The 18,151-nt window shown below is 43.1% G+C and overlaps 1 pseudogene; it reads left to right on the top strand.

Annotated features, from left to right (window-relative positions):
• LOC141270597 (uncharacterized) overlaps positions 1-1,369 on the top strand; it is a 48,043-nt pseudogene extending 46,674 nt beyond the window's left edge.
• Positions 1,370-18,151: the final 16,782 nt, after the last annotated feature.

The following is an 18,151-nucleotide window of genomic DNA, read 5'->3' as shown; positions in this document are numbered from 1 at the left end:
CCAGAAATCATTTTTTGTTGATCACCAGAGAATCCACGCAGGGGAGAAGCCTTTTTCATGTTCAGAATGTGGGAAATGTTTTAACCAGAAAGCGCATCTTGATATCCACCAGAGAATTCACACAGGGGAGAAGCCCTTTTCCTGTTCAGAATGTGGGAAATGTTTTAATCGTAAAATGATTCTGGATAGTCACAAGAGAACCCACACAGGGGAGAAGCCTTTTTCCTGTTCAGAATGTGGGAAACGTTTTAACCAAAAATCAGGTTTGATTATGCACCAGAGAACTCACACAGGGGAGAAGCCCTTTTCCTGTTCAGAATGTGGGAAATTTTTTAATCGTAAAATGATTCTTGATAGTCACAAGAGAACCCACACAGGGGAGAAGCCCTTTTCCTGTTCAGAATGTGGAAAATGTTTTAACCAGAAATCAGCTTTAGTTAAGCACCAGAGAATTCACACAGGGGAGAAGCCTTTTTCATGTTCAGAATGTGGGAAATGTTTTAACCAGAAAGCGTATCTTGATAGCCACCAGAGAACCCACTCAGGGGAGAAACCCTTTTCCTGTTCAGAATGTGGGAAATGTTTTAATCGTAAAATGATTCTGGATAGTCACAAGAGAACCCACACAGGGGAGAAGCCTTTTTCCTGTTCAGAATGTGGGAAATGTTTTAACCAAAAATCAGGTTTGATTATGCACCAGAGAACTCACACAGGGGAGAAGCCTTTTTCCTGTTCAGAATGTGGGAAATGTTTTAATCGTAAAATGATTCTTGATAGTCACAAGAGAACCCACACAGGGGAGAAGCCCTTTTTCTGTTCAGAATGTGGGAAATGTTTTAACCAAAAATCAGTTTTGGTTACGCACCAGAGAACTCACACAGGGGAGAAGCCTTTTTCATGTTCAGATTCTGGGAAATGTTTTAACCAGAAATCCGATTTGATTAGGCACCAGACAACCCACAGAGGGGAGAAGCCTTTTTTCTAATCTTTTTTTTTAAACCGATATATTTTTATTGAGATTTTCTTCATTAGTTTTTTTTTTGACAAACAAGAAACCGTCTGATAACTTACAGTTACTATATCTTACAATTAACATTCACATTCTTGAAATCTCTTATATAACCATAATATTGTAATAAACATTATAATCCTATACACATATAGGTGTGCTATAATAATAATAATTTTTATTTTTATAGCGCCAACATATTCCGCAGCACTTTACAAATTTTTGGGGGGACTTATACAGACAATACAGAATAAGCATGTCTCATATCGAAAGGAGTGAGGGCCCTGCTTGCAAGCTTACAGTCTATGAGGAAATGGGGGAGACACAAAAGGTAGAATGTACAGTACGGACCAAAAGTTTGGACACACCTTCTCATTTAAAGATTTTTCTGTATTTTCATGACTATGAAAATTGTACATTCACACTGAAGGCGTCAAAACTATGAATTAACACATGTGGAATTATATACTTAACAAAAAAGTGTGAAACAACTGAAAATATGTCATATTCTTGGTTCTTCAAAGTAGCCACCTTTTGCTTTGATGACTTCTTTTTTCTTAAGTATATAATTCCACATGTGTTAATTCATAGTTTTGATGCCTTCAGTGTGAATGTACAATTTTCATAGTCATGAAAATACATAAAAATCTTTAAATGAGAAGGTGTGTCCAAACTTTTGGTCTGCACTGTACATATATATATAATGCAGCCTTGATATATTAAATAGGATAAATAATAATACATGGACTGGTCGCCAGCCAGTATGTGTACAGTCCTGACCGAGGCTATTAATTGCATGGTTGGTATGAACCTGAAATTGAAGAAGATTTTAATATGAAGGAAAACTGGGACGGAAAACTGGGACGGACAGATAGTGTGTGGAGGCGATACGCCAGTCTAAAGAAATGGGTTTTAGGGTCCGCTTGAAACTGTGGGTATTGGGGATTAATCGAACTGTCCTGGGTAGTGCATTCCAAAGAATTGGCGCAGCACATGAGAAATCTTGGAGACGGGAGTGGGAAGTTCGGATTATGGAGGATTTTAGTTTTAAGTCTTTGGCTGAACGGAGGGCATTTGTAGGGTGGTAGACTGAGACAAGGGAGGAGATGTAGGGGGGTACTGAAGCATGGAGCGCTTTGTGGGTAAGCGTGATAAGTTTAAATTGAACTCTATATTGGATGGGCAACCAATGCAATGACTGGCACAGGGAAGAGGCATCGGTGTAGCGGTTGGCGAGGAATATGATCCTGGCTGCTGCGTTAAGGATGGATTGGAGAGGGGAGAGTTTAGTAAGAGGGAGCCCGATAAGTAGAGAGTTGCAGCAGTCCAGACTAGAATGAATAAGAGCTACGGTAAGAGTTTTTGCCGAGTCAAAGGTGAGAAAAGTCCTGATTCTTGAGATGTTTTTGAGGTGTAGACGACATGAACGAGCGAGTGATTTGATGTGAGGAGTGAAGGAAAGATCTGAAACAAAAATGACCCCAAGACAGCGGGCTTGTTGCTGGGGAGTAATGGTTGAGCCACAAATGGAAATGGCAATATCGGGCACAGGTAGGTTAGTGGAGAGAGGAAATACGAGTATTTCAGTTTTTGACAGATTCAGTTTTAGACAGAGGGAGGACATAGTGTTAGAGACAGAGGAAAGACAATCACTGGTCTTTTATAGTAATGCAGGGGTGATGTCCAGAGCAGAAGTGTATAATTGGGTGTCATCAGCATAGAGATGGTACTGAAAACCGAATCTGCTGATTGTTTGTCCAATAGGAGTGGTGCATAAGGAGGGAAGAAGGGGACCTAGGACTGATACTTGAGGAACCCCGACAGTAAGGGGAAGGGGAGAGGAAGAGGAGCCGGCAAAAGACACAGAGAAGGAGAAGTCAGAGAGATGGGAGGAGAACCAGGAGAGAACAGTGTCCTTGAGGCCAATAGTGCGGAGCATAGTGAGGAGGAGCTGGTGATCCACAGTGTTGAATGCTGCAGAGAGATCCAGGAGAATCAGCAGGGAGTAGTGACCATTAGATTTAGCTGTTAGTAGATCATTAGAGACTTTAGTGAGGGCAGTTTCAGTAGAATGTAAAGAGCGGAAACCATATTGTAGAAGGTCAAGAAGAGATTTGTCTGAGAGATAGCAGATTAGACAGGAGTGGACCAGGCGTTCCAGGAGTTTAGAGATAAAGGGAAGATTGGAAACAGGTCTGTAGTTGACCGTGCAGTTCTGGTCAAGGGATAGTTTTTTAAGTAATGGATGTATGCTGGCAGGTTTAAAAGAAGAGGGAAAGATACCAGATGAGAGGGAGAGGTTGAAAATTTTAGTTAGGTGAGTGGTGACAGCTGGAGAAAGGGACTGAAGGAGATGTGAGGGAATAGGTTCACTGGTGCAGGTGGTAGGGCAAGAAGATGCCAGGAGCCTGATCACTTCATCTTCCGTGACTGGTTCGAAGTCAGAAAGTGAGCAAGATACAATGTGGCGGGGGAGAGCATGCATAACGTTTGGGGATTGGGAGAAAATTTCCTGTCGGATATGGTCAATTTTTTCTTTTAAATAATTGGCCAGATCATCAGCTCTGAGGTCGGTGGTCGGGGTCTGTGCTCTTTGATTGAGGAGAGACTGAAACGTGTCAAAGAGTCGTTTAGGATTATTGGAAAGTGAGATGATGAGGTTGTTAAAGTAGGTTTGTTTGGAGAGGTGAAGCGCAGAGTTATATGTTTTCAGCATAAATTTATAATGGAGGAAATCTTCGGGCAGATTAGATTTTCTCCACAGCCTTTCAGCGCACCTGGAGCACTGCTGGAGAAGACGTGTTTGAGGCGTGTGCCAGGGCTGTCGCCATCTATGCCGAATTGTTCTTTGTGTAGGAGGTGCGGCTTCATCCAGGGCGCATAGCATTATTTCGTTATAATGCTTCAATGCAGAGTCGGGACATGAGAGGGAAGAGATTGGGGCCAATGATGATTGCAACTTTTTCATAAATTTCTGGGTGTTAATGGCGCGTATATTTCTATAAGTGTGGAAAGTGGGGGTGTCTTGAGTAGAGTCACAGTTCTTGACAGAGAATGAAAGAAGATTATGGTCAGAGAGTTGAAGGGGAGAGATAGTAAAGTCATGTACTGAGCAAAGCCGGGTGAAGATCAGTTACAATGTGTTCCCATCTTCATGTGTAGGAGAATTAGCAAGCTGTGACAGGCTGAAGGAGGAGGTTAGTGATAAAAGATGAGCGGCAGATGGGGAAAGAGAATCGCCAACTGGGATGTTAAAATCTTCCATGATTATCGTGGGGATGTCGCAGGATAGAAAATTTGGAAGCCAGGCAGCAAAGTGATCCAGGAACTGACGGGAGGGACCTGGAGGGCGATAGACAACCGCCACTCACAGGGAGAAGTGCCGGTAGAGTCTGACTGTGTGGACCTCAAAAGAAGGGAAGATAAGGGAGGGTACCGGGGGGTAACCTGAAACGTACATTTTGTTGAAAGGAGCAGACCAACACCTCCCCCTGATCTGTTGTCAGGTGGCGGGGTATGAGAGAAGTGTAGGCCACCATAGGAGAGAGCTGCAGCGGCGGTGGTGTCCGACTGCTGGATCCAGGTTTCAGTGAGAGCCAGAAGGTCAAGGGAATTAGAGAGGAAAAAGTCATTGATGTAAGAGCGTTTATTACATGCTGAGCGCATATTCCAAAGGAAACAGTTGAATGAGACAGAAGATATGCAAGGAATATTAATGAGATTAGCAGGGTTTCTGAATGTAACAGGGCAAGAGTTAGTGTTATTACTACTGGAGGGTCCTGGATCAGGAGAAATATCACCTGCGACTAAGAGAAGGAAGACACAGAGAGTGAGCAGAAGGTTGAGTGATTTGTGAGAGCGTTTCCTATGTTGTATGGTGGGTCTGTGTGGTATAACATTGTGAAGAGAGCATGACAGCTGTACATAGGAGAAGAGAGGAGAGAGGGGTAAATGTGAATGAAGTGTTCAGAATTTGTGGGAGAACGGTGAATGTGGATGATTGTAGCAGCCAGAACGTAAATGGCACAAATACAAATGGTGAATACTGTTTGCAAAACAGATGAACTGGAAGCAAGTTTGTTTAATTGTCTTGCATGTCTTACCTGTCTCCTGCCCTGTCCAACTGCCATATCTAACTGCCGAGGCACTTTGAGAAACTATGGCACTTCGATAAAGTATGCATAAATGCTATATGCATAAATGTCCCCGCATAAATGCTGCCCCTTGACTATCTAATATATATAATCGTCTTATCCCGTCTGTCTGTCCGTCTGTCCAGGAAATCCCGCGTCGCTGATTGGTTCGGCCGCGGCCAATCAGCGACGCGGGATTTCAGAAAAAGATGGCGGCCGTTAGCGGCTCATCTGCCGGATGGAAGTCAGCGGCGATGCAGCCGGGAGATGAGCTGCGCTAGCCGCTCATCTCCCCGCTGCTGGCAGCACAAGTACCCCGACGGGCGGCGCCGCTGACCTCCATGCGGCTACCGTCGGGAGATCAGCGGCTTGGCCCGCTGATCTCCCGACGGCAAGTGTGAAGGAAGGACCGGGGACCAGCGCCGCCGGTCGGGATACTTCAGCTCCGAGCAGCCGACCATCTACCGGCTCTTCACAGCGGAAGTACCCGCACAGGCAGCGCTGCTGCCCGGTCCTCAGTAATACGATTCACTGATTGGTCGCGGCCGGCGGCCTCGACCAATCAGCGATATTGGCACCAAATTTAAACACCGCTCTGCTGATTGGTCGCGGCCGCGACCAATCAGCGATTTTGGCGCCAAATTTAAACACCGCTCTGCTGATTGCGCCTGGTCGGCCGCATACATGTTCTAGAATACCCGATGCGTTAGAATCGGGTCACCATCTAGTGTCTCAATATATATGGATGTATCTGCTTAGATCTACACAGATTTAATTCGTTAGCAATCACTCAACTAGCTTAAGACAACAGGAGACAATAAAACTGCAGAAAAAAAAACAGACTGGCAACTCAACATGGATCATAAACTGTTAAAGTAAGTGTGATGACCTTAAGGCCCCGTCACACTTAGCGACGCTACAGCGATCCTGACAACGATACGACCAGTCAGGGATCGTTGCTGCGTCGCTATGTGATCGCTGGTGAGCTGTCAAACAGACAGGCTCACCAACGATCAGGGGAGCAGCGACATCGTGGAAAGAATCTTTCCACGATGTCCTGCTCCTGGTTACCAGCCTGCTGAAGCAGGAGCAGGCTGGTAACCATGATAAACAGCGGGTTACTAGGGGCACACGCGCACCTAGTAACCCGCTGTTTATCATGGTTACGAGCCTGCTATGGTGAGCGGGAGGTTACCGCTCACCGTAGCAGAGTGGTAACCATGATAAACAGCGGGTTACTAAGTGCGCGTGTGCCCCTAGTAACCCGCTGTTTATCATGGTTACCAGCCTGATCGCTGGTCCCGCTGGTCACACACAGCGATGTGTGCTGACCAGCGGGAGGGCAAAGACCAAAAAATGGTCCAGGACATTCTGCAGCGATCAGCGACCTCACAGCAGGGGCCTGATCGCTGCAAAGTGTCACACATAGCGACATCGCTGGTGAGGTCGCTGTTGCGTCACCAAAACCTTGACTCAGCAGCGATCTCGCTAGCTATCTCGCTATGTGAGACGGGGGCTTTAAAGTATCATGGATTAAACAACGTAGATGAATGATATATATATATACTAGTGATTAGCTGCAGAGCATTTCAAGTAACATGGAGATACAACATAGATTTCAGAAGAGATAACATGGAGCAGAGGAGTGAGATATATATACCAGTGATTAGCTGCAGAGTTATGAATCAAAACAGATACCCCTCTGGCATGAGAAGAAAATACCAAATGAAAAGCATGGCCTATCCACGCCCTATTAATGATTTGTTTTGTTTCATGGGTTAAATGCATTTTCAAAAAACAGACAATAGCTGGTTGGTATTGATGTAACCAAGTATATACAGCCACATCTTAGTTGGGTCTCTCGCTATAATATTTACAAGCTTAGCCATATAATAGTAGGTAGACATAATAACCAGTAGACCGTTTTGAGCTGTTCCTCCACCCTCCCTTCTTTTTTGCATGTACCCCTTTTTAACACATAACATAAATAACTTCTAACATTGCAATACAACCAATCAAACATTACAGACATTTCTCCACGGAGGGGAGTTTGGGAGCCTTTATAAGTCCAAAGCCTGACTTAAAAAGAAAAGCTCTTCTTCAAAACCTTTTCAGAGATTCCCGCTGTCCATATCAAATGGCATCAAGATTCAAAAGCCACCAAAGCAAAAGTGTTGATGATTATGGAGGTTCGGATTTATCCGCTTTCAATTTAGCTTTGTAGATGTCCAGCCATTGTGTAGTTTCCCAGGCAGATTCATGAATGAGCCCCTTTCCTGAGACTACGATCCTCAAACGTGAAGGATACATCAGAGTATGGAAGTTGTAGATCTCACAGCCTTTTCTTTGCAGGTGTAAATTGTGCTCTGCGTTTCTGCACTTCAGCAGAGAAGTCAGGAAAAATGGCCACCTTGGTATTTTCAATGGAGAAGTCAAGTGCATGGTCACGTGCTTTGTGCAGGATTGTGTCTCTCTAGTGCAGTAACTTAAATACAAAGGACCTTGGCGGAGCTCCTGGTGGAGGGGGTCTGAAAGGCGCCCTATGACCACGCTCTATTGCCAACATAGGAGACAGAACCTCTCTTCCAAACACATCCCTGAACCAGGTCTCCATAAATTCAACCGGGTTTTTGCCTTCAGCTCTTTCTGAGACTCCTATAATGCATAGATGGTTTCTACAGGGTTTCTTCTCCAAGTTATCCATTTTATTAATCAGATTTTGCTTGTATGTTTTCATATCCTTTTGCATAGGAGGCAATTGATCCTCAATATTACTAATTCTGCCCTCTGTTTCTTTAATTCTTTCAAACGCCCTTTGAATGTCTCTCCTTATAGATGACATATCTTCCTTCATAAATCCCATATGGGTGATAATGCTGGTCAGGGACTTGTTGGATATATGGACCACAGTTAGCACATCCCTCATGGTGGGTTCCTGGTCTGTGGTACGCTCTATGTTTACTGCCGGAGCCAAGTAAATTCTTTCACTTGATACCCAGGATAGTTGCTGCTGAATTTCTTGCTGCGTCATCTGCTCTTTATCAGGAGCACACGGTTCTCCCTGCTCCTCCTGTTCCTCCCCGGCTGACCTTTAGGAAAATCCTCTACTACCGCCTCTGTCACCCGGGCAAAGCGTCTCAGACGAGATGCAGCCTCCGACATCTTATCTCCCTGTTGTGCTTCTTCGGCTGGCGCCATGTTGGGCTGGTTGTCCTCCTTGCCAGTGCGGCTCTTTTGATGGGTCATTCTCCTCGGAGGCCCCCGATATCAACTCCTCACAGGTCCTGGAGTGTGTTAGGAGGTAGGATCAGCGGTATAAATCTTTTAGTCGGTGCAAGCTGGGATTACAGGCTTATGAGCTGGAGCACTCAGTCCGTGTGTCTGCTCACATAAAGCCTCAGGCCACAGCCCCTGCTTTGTTTTTAAGTTTTTTTTTATGGTGTTCACTGAAGGTGTTAACTAGTGGGACAGTTTTATAGGTCGGATTATTCTGGACGCGACGATACCAAATGTGTGTACTTTTTTCTTTATTTTTTTCTCATAAAAATATTTATTTATGGCTACAATATATATATATATACTGTTATATATATATATATATATATATATATATATATATATATATATATATATACAGTTGTGCTCAAAAATCTACATACCCCGGCAGAATTTTTCCTTTCTTGGCCTTCTTTCAGAGAATATGAATGATCTCAAAAAAGCTTTTTCTCCACTCATGGTTATTGGTTGGGTGAAGCCATTTATTGTCCAATTACTGTGTTTTCTCTTTTTAAATCTTAATGACAACCAAAAACATCCAAATGACCCTGATCAAAAGTTCACATACCCCAGTTCTTAATACCGTGTATTGCCCCCTTTTAACATCAATGACAGCTTGAAGTCTTTTGTGGTAGTTGTGGATGAGGTTCTTTATTTTCTCAGATGGTAAATAATAATAATCTTTATTTTATATAGCACTAACATATTCCGCAGCGCTTTACAAACATTATCATCACTGTCCCCACTGGGGCTCGCAATCTAAATTCCCTATCAGTATGTCTTTAGAATGTGGGAGGAAACCGGAGGAAACACACGCAAACAGGGGGAGAACGTACAAACTCCTTGCAGATGTTGTCCTTGGTGGGATTTGAACCCAGGACCCCAGTGCTGCAAGGCTGCAGTGCTAACCACTGAGCCATCGTGCTTCTCTAAGCTGCTCATTCTTCCTGGCAAAAAGCCTCCAGTTCCTGTAAATTCCTATGCTGTCTAGCATGAACTGCGCTATTGAGATCTCCCCAGAGTGGCTCAATGATATTGTGGTCAGGAGACTGAGATGGCCACTCCAGAACCTTCACTTTGTTCAGCTGTAGCTAATAACAGGTCGACTTGGCCTTGTGTTTTGAATCGTTGTCATGTTGGAACGTCCAAGTACATCCCATGCGCAGCTTCCGGGCTGATGAGTGCAAATTTTTCCTCCAGTATATGCTGATAACTTGCTGCATTCATCTTTCCTTCAACTTTTACCAAGTTTCTTGTGTTTTTGTAGCTCACACATCCCCAAAACATCAGCGATCCACCTCCGTGCTTTACTGTAGGAATGGTGTTCCTTTTTATCATAGGCCTTGTTGATCTCTCTCCAAAGGTAATGTTTATGGTTGTGGCCAAAAAGTTCAATTTTGGTCTCATCACTCCAAATTACCTTGTTCCAGAAGTTTTGAGGCTTGTCTCTGTGCTGTTTGGCATATTGTAGGCGAGAAACTTTGTGGCATTTGTGCAGTAATGGCTTTCTTCTGGCCACTCGACCATGCAGCCCATTTTTCTTCAAGTGCCTCCCTATTGCGCATCTTGAAACAGCCACACCGCTAGTTTTCAGAGAGTCTTGAATTTCAGCTGATGTTATTTGTGGGTTTTTCTTTGTATCCCGAACAATTTTCCTGGCAGTTGTGGCCGAAATCTTTGTTGGTCTACCTGAAAGTGGTTTGGTTTTTACAGAGCCCCTGATTTTTCATTTGTTAATCACAGTTTGAATGCTGCTGACTGGCATTATCAATTCCTTGGATATTTTTTTGTATCCTTTTCCTGTGTTATACAGTTCAACTACTTTTTCCCGTAGATCCGTTGACAATTCTTTTGCTTTCCCCATGACTCACAATCCAGAAAGTCAGTGGGTGGATGAAAGATGCAAGAGTCTGTCTGGATCCCAGAAACTCACTCAGCTTTTATGCACACACACTGATTACAAGCAAACAGGTCACAGGTGAGGATGTTACTTTTAGTAGCCATTCAAACCCATTTGTGTCTAATTCTGTGCATGTTATCAGGCCAAAATCACCAGGGTATGTGAACTTTTGATCAGGGTCATTTGGATGTTTTGGTTGTCATTAAGATTTAAAAAGAGAAAACACAGTAGTTTGACAATAAATGGCTTCACCCAACCAATAACTATGAGTGGAGAAAAAGTTTTTTTGTTATCATTCATATTCTCTAAAACAAGGCCAAGAAAGGAAAAATTTTGCCGTGGTATGTTAACTTACCATATATATAAAGTACAGACCAAAAGTTTGGACACACCTTCTCATTTTAAGATTTTTCTGTATTTTCTTGACTATGGAAATTGTACATTCACACTGAAGGCATCAAAACTATGAATTAACACATGTGGAATTATATACTTAACAAAAAAGTGTGAAACAACTGAAAATATGTCTTATATTCTAGGTTCTTCAAAGTAGCCACTTTTTGCTTTGATGACTGCTTTGCACACTCTTTGCATTCTCTTGATGAGCTTCAAGAGGTAGTCACCGGAAATGGTTTTCACTTCACAGGTGTGCCCTGTCAGGTTTAATAAGTGGGATTTCTTGCCTTATAAATGAGGTTGGGACCATCAGTTGTGTTGTGCAGAAGTCTGGTGGATACACAGCTGATAGTCCTACTGAATAGACTGTTAAAATTTGTATTATGGCAAGAAAAAAGCAGCTAAGTAAAGAAAAATGAGTGGCCATCATTACTTTAAGAAATGAATGTCAGTCAGTCTGAAAAATTGGGAAAACTTTGAAAGTGTCCCCAAGTACAGTTGCAAAAACCATCAAGCGCTACAAAGAAACTGGCTCACATGAGGACCGCCCCAGGAAAGGAAGACCAAGAGTCACCTCTGGTAATGAGGATAAGTTTATCCGAGTCACCAGCCTCAGAAATCGAAGGTTAACAGCAGCTCAGATTAGAGACCAGGTCAATGCCACACAGAGTTCTAGCAGCAGACACATGTCTACAACAACTGTTAAGAGGAGACTTTGTGCAGCAGGCCTTCATGGTAAAATAGCTGCTAGAAAACCACTGCTAAGGACAGGGAACAAGCAGAAGAGACTTTTTTGGGATAAAGAACACAAGGAATGGCCATTAGACCAGTGGAAATCTGTGTTTTGGTCTGATGAGTCCAAATTTGAGATCTTTGGTTCCAACCACTGTGTCTTTGTGCGACGCAGAAAAGGTGAACGGGTGGACTCTACATGCCTGGTTCCCACCGTGAAGCATGGAGGAGGAGGTGTGATGGTGTGGGGGTGCTTTGCTGGTGACACTGTTGGGGATTTATTCAAAATTGAAGGCATACTGAACCAGCATGGCTACCACAGCATCTTGCAGCGGCATGCTATTCCATCCGGTTTACTTTTAGTTAGACCATCATTTATTTTTCAACAGGACAATGACCCCAAACACAACTCCAGGCTGTGTAAGGGCTATTTGACCAAGCAGGAGAGTGATGGGGTGCTACGCCAGATGACCTGGCCTCCACAGTCACCAGACCTGAACCCAATCGAGATGGTTTGGGGTGAGCTGGACCGCAGAGTGACGGCAAAAGGGCCAACAAGTGCTAATCATCTCTGGGAACTCCTTCAAGATTGTTGGAAGACTATTTCCGGTGACTACCTCTTGAAGCTCATCAAGAGAATGCCAAGAGTGTGCAAAGCAGTCATCAAAGCAAAAGGTGGTTACTTTGAAGAACCTAGAATATAAGACATATTTTCAGTTGTTTCACACTTTTTTGTTAAGTATATAATTCCATATGTGGTAATTCATAGTTTTGATGCCTTCAGTGTGAATGTACAATTTTCATAGTCATGAAAATACAGAAAAATCTTTAAATGAGAAGGTGTGTCCAAACTTTTGGTCTGTGCTGTATATATGAGCACAACTGTCTATAAATGTGTGTGTGTATATAAGCTTTGCTATGCTTTATAACAGTCAGTGCTGCACTGACACAAGTTAGGTAGATCATGCACTGCACATGACCTAAATAACTTGTTTGCTCTGGTCCCTCGGATGTTGTCATGATGACATCGAGTCACCAAGGCACTGATCGGCCCCTGACGTGGGGACTAACTAACTAATTTCTAATGACATATGGGACATCACCGCTTTCAGGAGATATTATTTAATAAACTATAGGGTTCAGTTTCATCTATTAACCCTTGTGTACCTGACAAATTTGTAGCAAATACAAAAATTGCATTTTTACCACTAAAATGTCATATTTCCATGACTCAATGTTATAAAATTCTGTAAGGCACCTATGGGTTCAAAATACTTACTACACCCCTAGATGAATTCCTTAGGCAGTGAAGTTTCCAATATGGAGTCACCTGGGGGGGGTGTTCTGCCACCTCAGGGGCTCAGCTAATGGAGCCCACAATCTATTTAAATGAAATCTGATTTTTACAAGCCAAAACCCAAAGCAGAAACACCAAACATGACGTCATAGAAGGCTTATTACCTAAATGGCCCAGGGTGCCGAGTGGGTGCCATGCTCGGTACCCTGGACCCCTTAGAGCAGAAGTATAAGGCATATTACCTATCTTGTCTACAAGTTTTGACCTGGCCCTCATGTTGAACACGTCCTCTAACATCTAACCAGCATCTTCTGGGCACTTCTCTCCCCAGCCGGTCACTAAGCCCCTTTCTTATATATAACGTTGTCTGCCACTGATCTGGTGTTGTGTCCATTGTTTTCCCTTCCCTCTCTTTGGAATACTCCGTACCTTACATTACACTTCCTTCATTAGTCATTGAATCTATTTAAATCTTCACAAGAGGGATTCATTCCCTGGTCCCATCAGTTGGCTCGCCGCCTGTGTGAGGCCACTTTATATCTACAATCATCTTATGCTATACAGTTAAGCTCATCTATATGTTATTATTTTTAGGCTACCCCAGGATCATTGACATGCTACACTAGGTATATTGCTTTATACGCTTGGCCTCATTCTACTTGTACATACTTGCTCCTTTGTGGTTCAGGTTCACGTGTGTGTGTGTGTGTGTGTGTGTGTGTGTGTGTGTGTGTGCATGTGTGTGTGTGCACATGGCATAATATTAATATATATATTATATATTAACTATTTGTGTATTTATACAATCACTGTATTTTATGTAGTGTGGGCACCCACTTCTGCAGTGCCACCATGTAACCAATTGCTTGTGAAATAAAGATTTTGACTGACCTCATGTTCAGTGTTTCAGGGCTTGGAATGGAAGGAGCGCCATTTGACTTTTTGAAAGTAAACTTTGCTTGAATAATTAGCGGACGCCATGTTGCGTTTGGAGAGCCATTGATGTACCTAAACAGTGGAAACCCCCCACAAGTGACACCATCTTGGAAACTAGACCCTTCAGGTAACTTATCTATATTTGCGTTGAGCACCTTGAACCCCCAGGTGCTTCACAGAAGTTTAGAACATTGAGCCGTAAAAATAAAATTTTCACATTTTTCCCACAAAAATGTTTTTCATCCACCAATTTTGCATTTTCATTACATTAACAGGAGAAACTTCACCATACCATTTGTTGTGCAATTTCTCATGAGTAAGCCGATACCCCACATGTGGGGGAAAACCACTGTTTGGGCGCACGGTAGGGCTCAGAAGGAAAAAAGCGCCATTTGACTTTTTGAATGTAAAATTTGCTTGAATAATTAGCGAACGCCATGGTGTGTTTGGGGCGCCCCTGATGGAGCTGTATGGCAGTTTGTTTTTTGCGGGCCAAGATGACGTTTTCAGCGGTACCATTTTTATTTACATTTGTCTTTTTGATCACGTTTTATTCCACTTGATGTTTGATAAAGCAATGTTTTTTTATTTTTACCGTGTTCACTAAAGGGGTTAACCAGTGGGACAGTTTTATATGTCAGGTTTTTCCGGACGCGGCGATACCAAATATGTGTTCTTTTATTGTTGTTTTTTTCCACTTTTTTACTTAGTCCCACTATGGGACTTTCACTTTCTGCAGTCTGATCGCAGCTATAATATATAGCAGTGCAGGATCACTGCTGTACATTATAACCTGTCAGTGCTGCAGACACAAGTTACTTTGATCATGCACTGAGCATGATCCAAGTAACTTGCTGGTGTCCCGGATGTCATCATGAAAACATCGGGTCACCATGGCAATGATCGGGACCCTGTGCTGATGGCGCGGGGTGTCCGATCCAAGAGCAGAGGGGCTTCTGTCCCTCTGTTTGATCTCTAAATGTTGCGATCGCCGGAGTTAAAGTGCCGGGAGCCGTGCGGGCACCACTTCTGGCATTGAGTGCCAGATGTCAGCTGTCGGAATCAACTGACTCCCGGCGTGATCGCCATGTTGTAATAATACGTAGGCGCCATTTAACGAGTCACTCTGACTTCCTGGTGCCTGCACACAAGATCCCTGCAGTACAATGAACATAGATGGCAGGAAGAAGTGCACCTTGGGTAAAAGAAGAAGTGCGCAGGTGTGTGGTTTGGCAGCGGCAACTGCATGTCACAGGGCACGGACGTGCAGGGGAGGGGGGAAATATTAGAATTCACGCATGAGGCGGGATTTCTTGCGGGCCCCAGGACGGGAACGCATCAGAAACTTGTAGGAATAAAAAAACATTTCACAGCAACAAGACCTCTAATATGAGGCATACAGGTAGGTATAGATTTACATTTCTATCACCTTTACACCATATTAGAGGTCAGATAAGTGCCAGGGGTGACAGATTCCCTGTAACTTATCTACTACAGCCTCAACTGACGACCAACACAGACTCGTCAAATGGTGAGAACTTTGTACCCACTTACAATTTCAACCTTTTTTCCACAATTTGTGATGTCAACAAATTCATCAGGAATATCCCTCTTAGAAAGCATTCTGACAATGATCGAATTAATGTACATTGTGGTGAATTGAATCCAGAAAACGCCTTCAGGTCATTTAGCTTTACGGAGCAACTTTCACTGTTCTGCTTGGAAAAAGAAAATACTCATAACAGTACTGCTGATAATCTCATCAAGATGTCATTAGTGTACCAAATCCAAATTTATATCCAGCACAAAAACGCAAACCAGCTGTGGATCGATTACAAAATATGAGAATCAGACCTGAAGACGCTTTCTGAAAATTCTAAGATCGATGAATTTATACCAGCAATATCCAACCCAGTTTACAGTGCGCCTTACAGCAACTCCGAACCAATAACAACTTATCAAAACCTCAGACATAGGAGGATCCGTGGTTGTCACGGATAAAAAGGATTATGTGAACTGGGTTGAAGATATGCTGTTTGACAATAATGTGTACAGGCGTTTATCAGGTAATCCAACTCAGTCTGTTAAAACTAAACTTTTTACTTTGTTGGAACAAGATTTCAGTTTAGGGTTTTTTTCAAAGAAAGAAATGGAGCATATCAAAATAGAAACTCCTGCCATGCCAATATTGTATGCTCTGCCCAAAACCCACAAAGAAATATATCCACCCCCATGAGACCAATCGTGTCTGGCATTGGCTCTCTGGGTGAGGGGCTGGGGGAGTGGGTTGACCGGCTCCTCCAGCCCCTCGTCCAGAGGACACCTGGTTTCCTTCAGGATAGTACTGACATGTTGCAGGCCATGAGTGACATCATATGGCAACCATAATAATAATTTTTATTTTTATAGCACCAACATATTCCACAGCACTTTACAATTTTAGGGGGGGTTGAACAGACAAAAAGACATTACCAAATAAGCATAACTCAGATAAGCATAACTCAGATATTAAAAGGAGTGAGGGTCCTGCTCGCAAGCTTACAGTCTATGAGGAAATAGGGGAGACACAAAAGGTAAAATGTACATATATTGTACAATACTGCCATAATATGCTAAATAGGGTAAGTACATAACATTACATGAACTGATCACCAGCCAGTATGTGTACAGTACAGACAGAGGCTAATCAGTGCATGGGTGGTATGAACATGATTTTGAAGAAAATTTTGATATTGGCCAAACTGGTACAGTTAGATAAGTGTGTTAATGCAATAGGCCAGTCTAAAGAAATTGTTTTTTAGGGCACGCTTAAAATTATGGGTATTGGAAATTAATCGAATTGTCCTGGGTAGTGCGTTCCAAAGAATTGGCACAGCACGTGAGAAATCTTGGAGACGGGAGTGGGAGGTTCAGATTAAGGAGGATTTTAGCTTTAAGTCATTGGCAGAACAGAGGGCACGGGTAGGGTGGTAGACTGAAATGAGGGAGGAGATGTAGAGTGGTGCTGAATCGTGGAGAGCTTTGTGGAGTGATAAGTTTATATTGAACTCTGTATTAGATGGGCAACCAGTGCAATGACTGGCACAGGGAAGAGGCATCGGTGTATCGGTTGGAGAGGAATATGATCCTGGCTGCTGCATTCAGGACGGATTGGAGAGGGGAAAGTTTAGAAAGAGGGAGCCCGATTAGTAAAGAGTTGCAACAGTCCAGATGAGAATGAATAAGAGCTACAGTAAGAGTTTTTGCCGAGTCAAAGATAAGAAAAGTTCGGATTCTAGAGATGTTTTTGAGGTGTAGACGACACGAGCGAGTGAGTGATTTGATGTGAGGAGTGAAGGAAAGATCTGAATCGAATATGACCCCAAGACAGTGGACTTGTTGCTGGGGAGTAATGGTGGAGCCACAAACGGGAATGGCAATATCGGGCAGAGGTAGGTTAGTGGAGGGAGGAAATATGAGCAGTTCAGTTTTTGACAGATTCAATTTTAGATAGTGGGAGGACATAGTGTTAGAGACAGAGGAAAGACAATCACTGGTATTTTGTAATACTGCAGGGGTGATGTCCGGAGAAGAGGTGTATAATTGGGTGTCATCAGCATAGAGATGGTACTGAAAACCGAATCTGCTGATTGTTTGTCCAATAGGAGCGGTGTATAAGGGGAAAAGGAGGGGGCCTGGGACTGATCATTGAGGAACCCCGACAATAAGGGGAAGGGGAGAGGAAGAGGAGCCAGCAAAAGACACAGTGAAGGAGCGGTCCAATTTTTTCTTGGATAGCTTCTCAGTGTATATATACAGTACAGACCAAAAGTTTGGACACATGTTCTCATTTAAAGATTTTTCTGTATTTTCATGACTGAAAATTGTACATTCACACTGAAGGCATCAAAACTATGAATTAACACATGTGGAATTATATACTTAACAAAAAAGTGTGAAACAGCAAAATACACATGTTTGGTGTTTCTGCTTTGGGTTTCTGATTATTCCCAAATGGTCTGCCATTCATATCCTAGCATAGATACAGTACAGACCAAAAGTTTGGACACACCTTCTCATTTAAAGATTTTTCTGTATTTTCATGACTATGAAAATTGTACATTCACACTGAAGGCATCAAAACTATGAATTAACACATGTGGAATTATATACTTAACAAAAAAGTGTGAAACAACTGAAAATATGTCTTATATACTAGGTTCTTCAAAGTAGCCACCTTTTGCTTTGATGACTGCTTTGCACACTCTTGACATTCTCTTGATGAGCTTCAAGTGGTAGTCACCGGAAATGGTCTTCCAACAATCTTGAAGGAGTTCCCAGAGATGCTTAGCACTTGTTGGCCCTTTTACCTTCACTCTGTGGTCCAGGTCACACCAAACCATCTCGATTGGGTTCAGGTCTGGTGACTGTGGAGGCCAGGTCATCTGGCGTAGCACCCCATCACTCTCCTGCTTGGTCAAATAGCCCTTACA

The sequence above is a fragment of the Phyllobates terribilis genome, unplaced genomic scaffold (genome assembly GCF_046119375.1).
Source record: "Phyllobates terribilis strain yellow unplaced genomic scaffold, ASM4611937v1 Scaffold_5__5_contigs__length_657084704, whole genome shotgun sequence".
Lineage (NCBI taxonomy): Eukaryota > Metazoa > Chordata > Amphibia > Anura > Dendrobatidae > Phyllobates > Phyllobates terribilis.
Note: the sequence above shows the minus strand (reverse complement) of the source record. Positions and strands in the feature narration are given on the sequence as shown.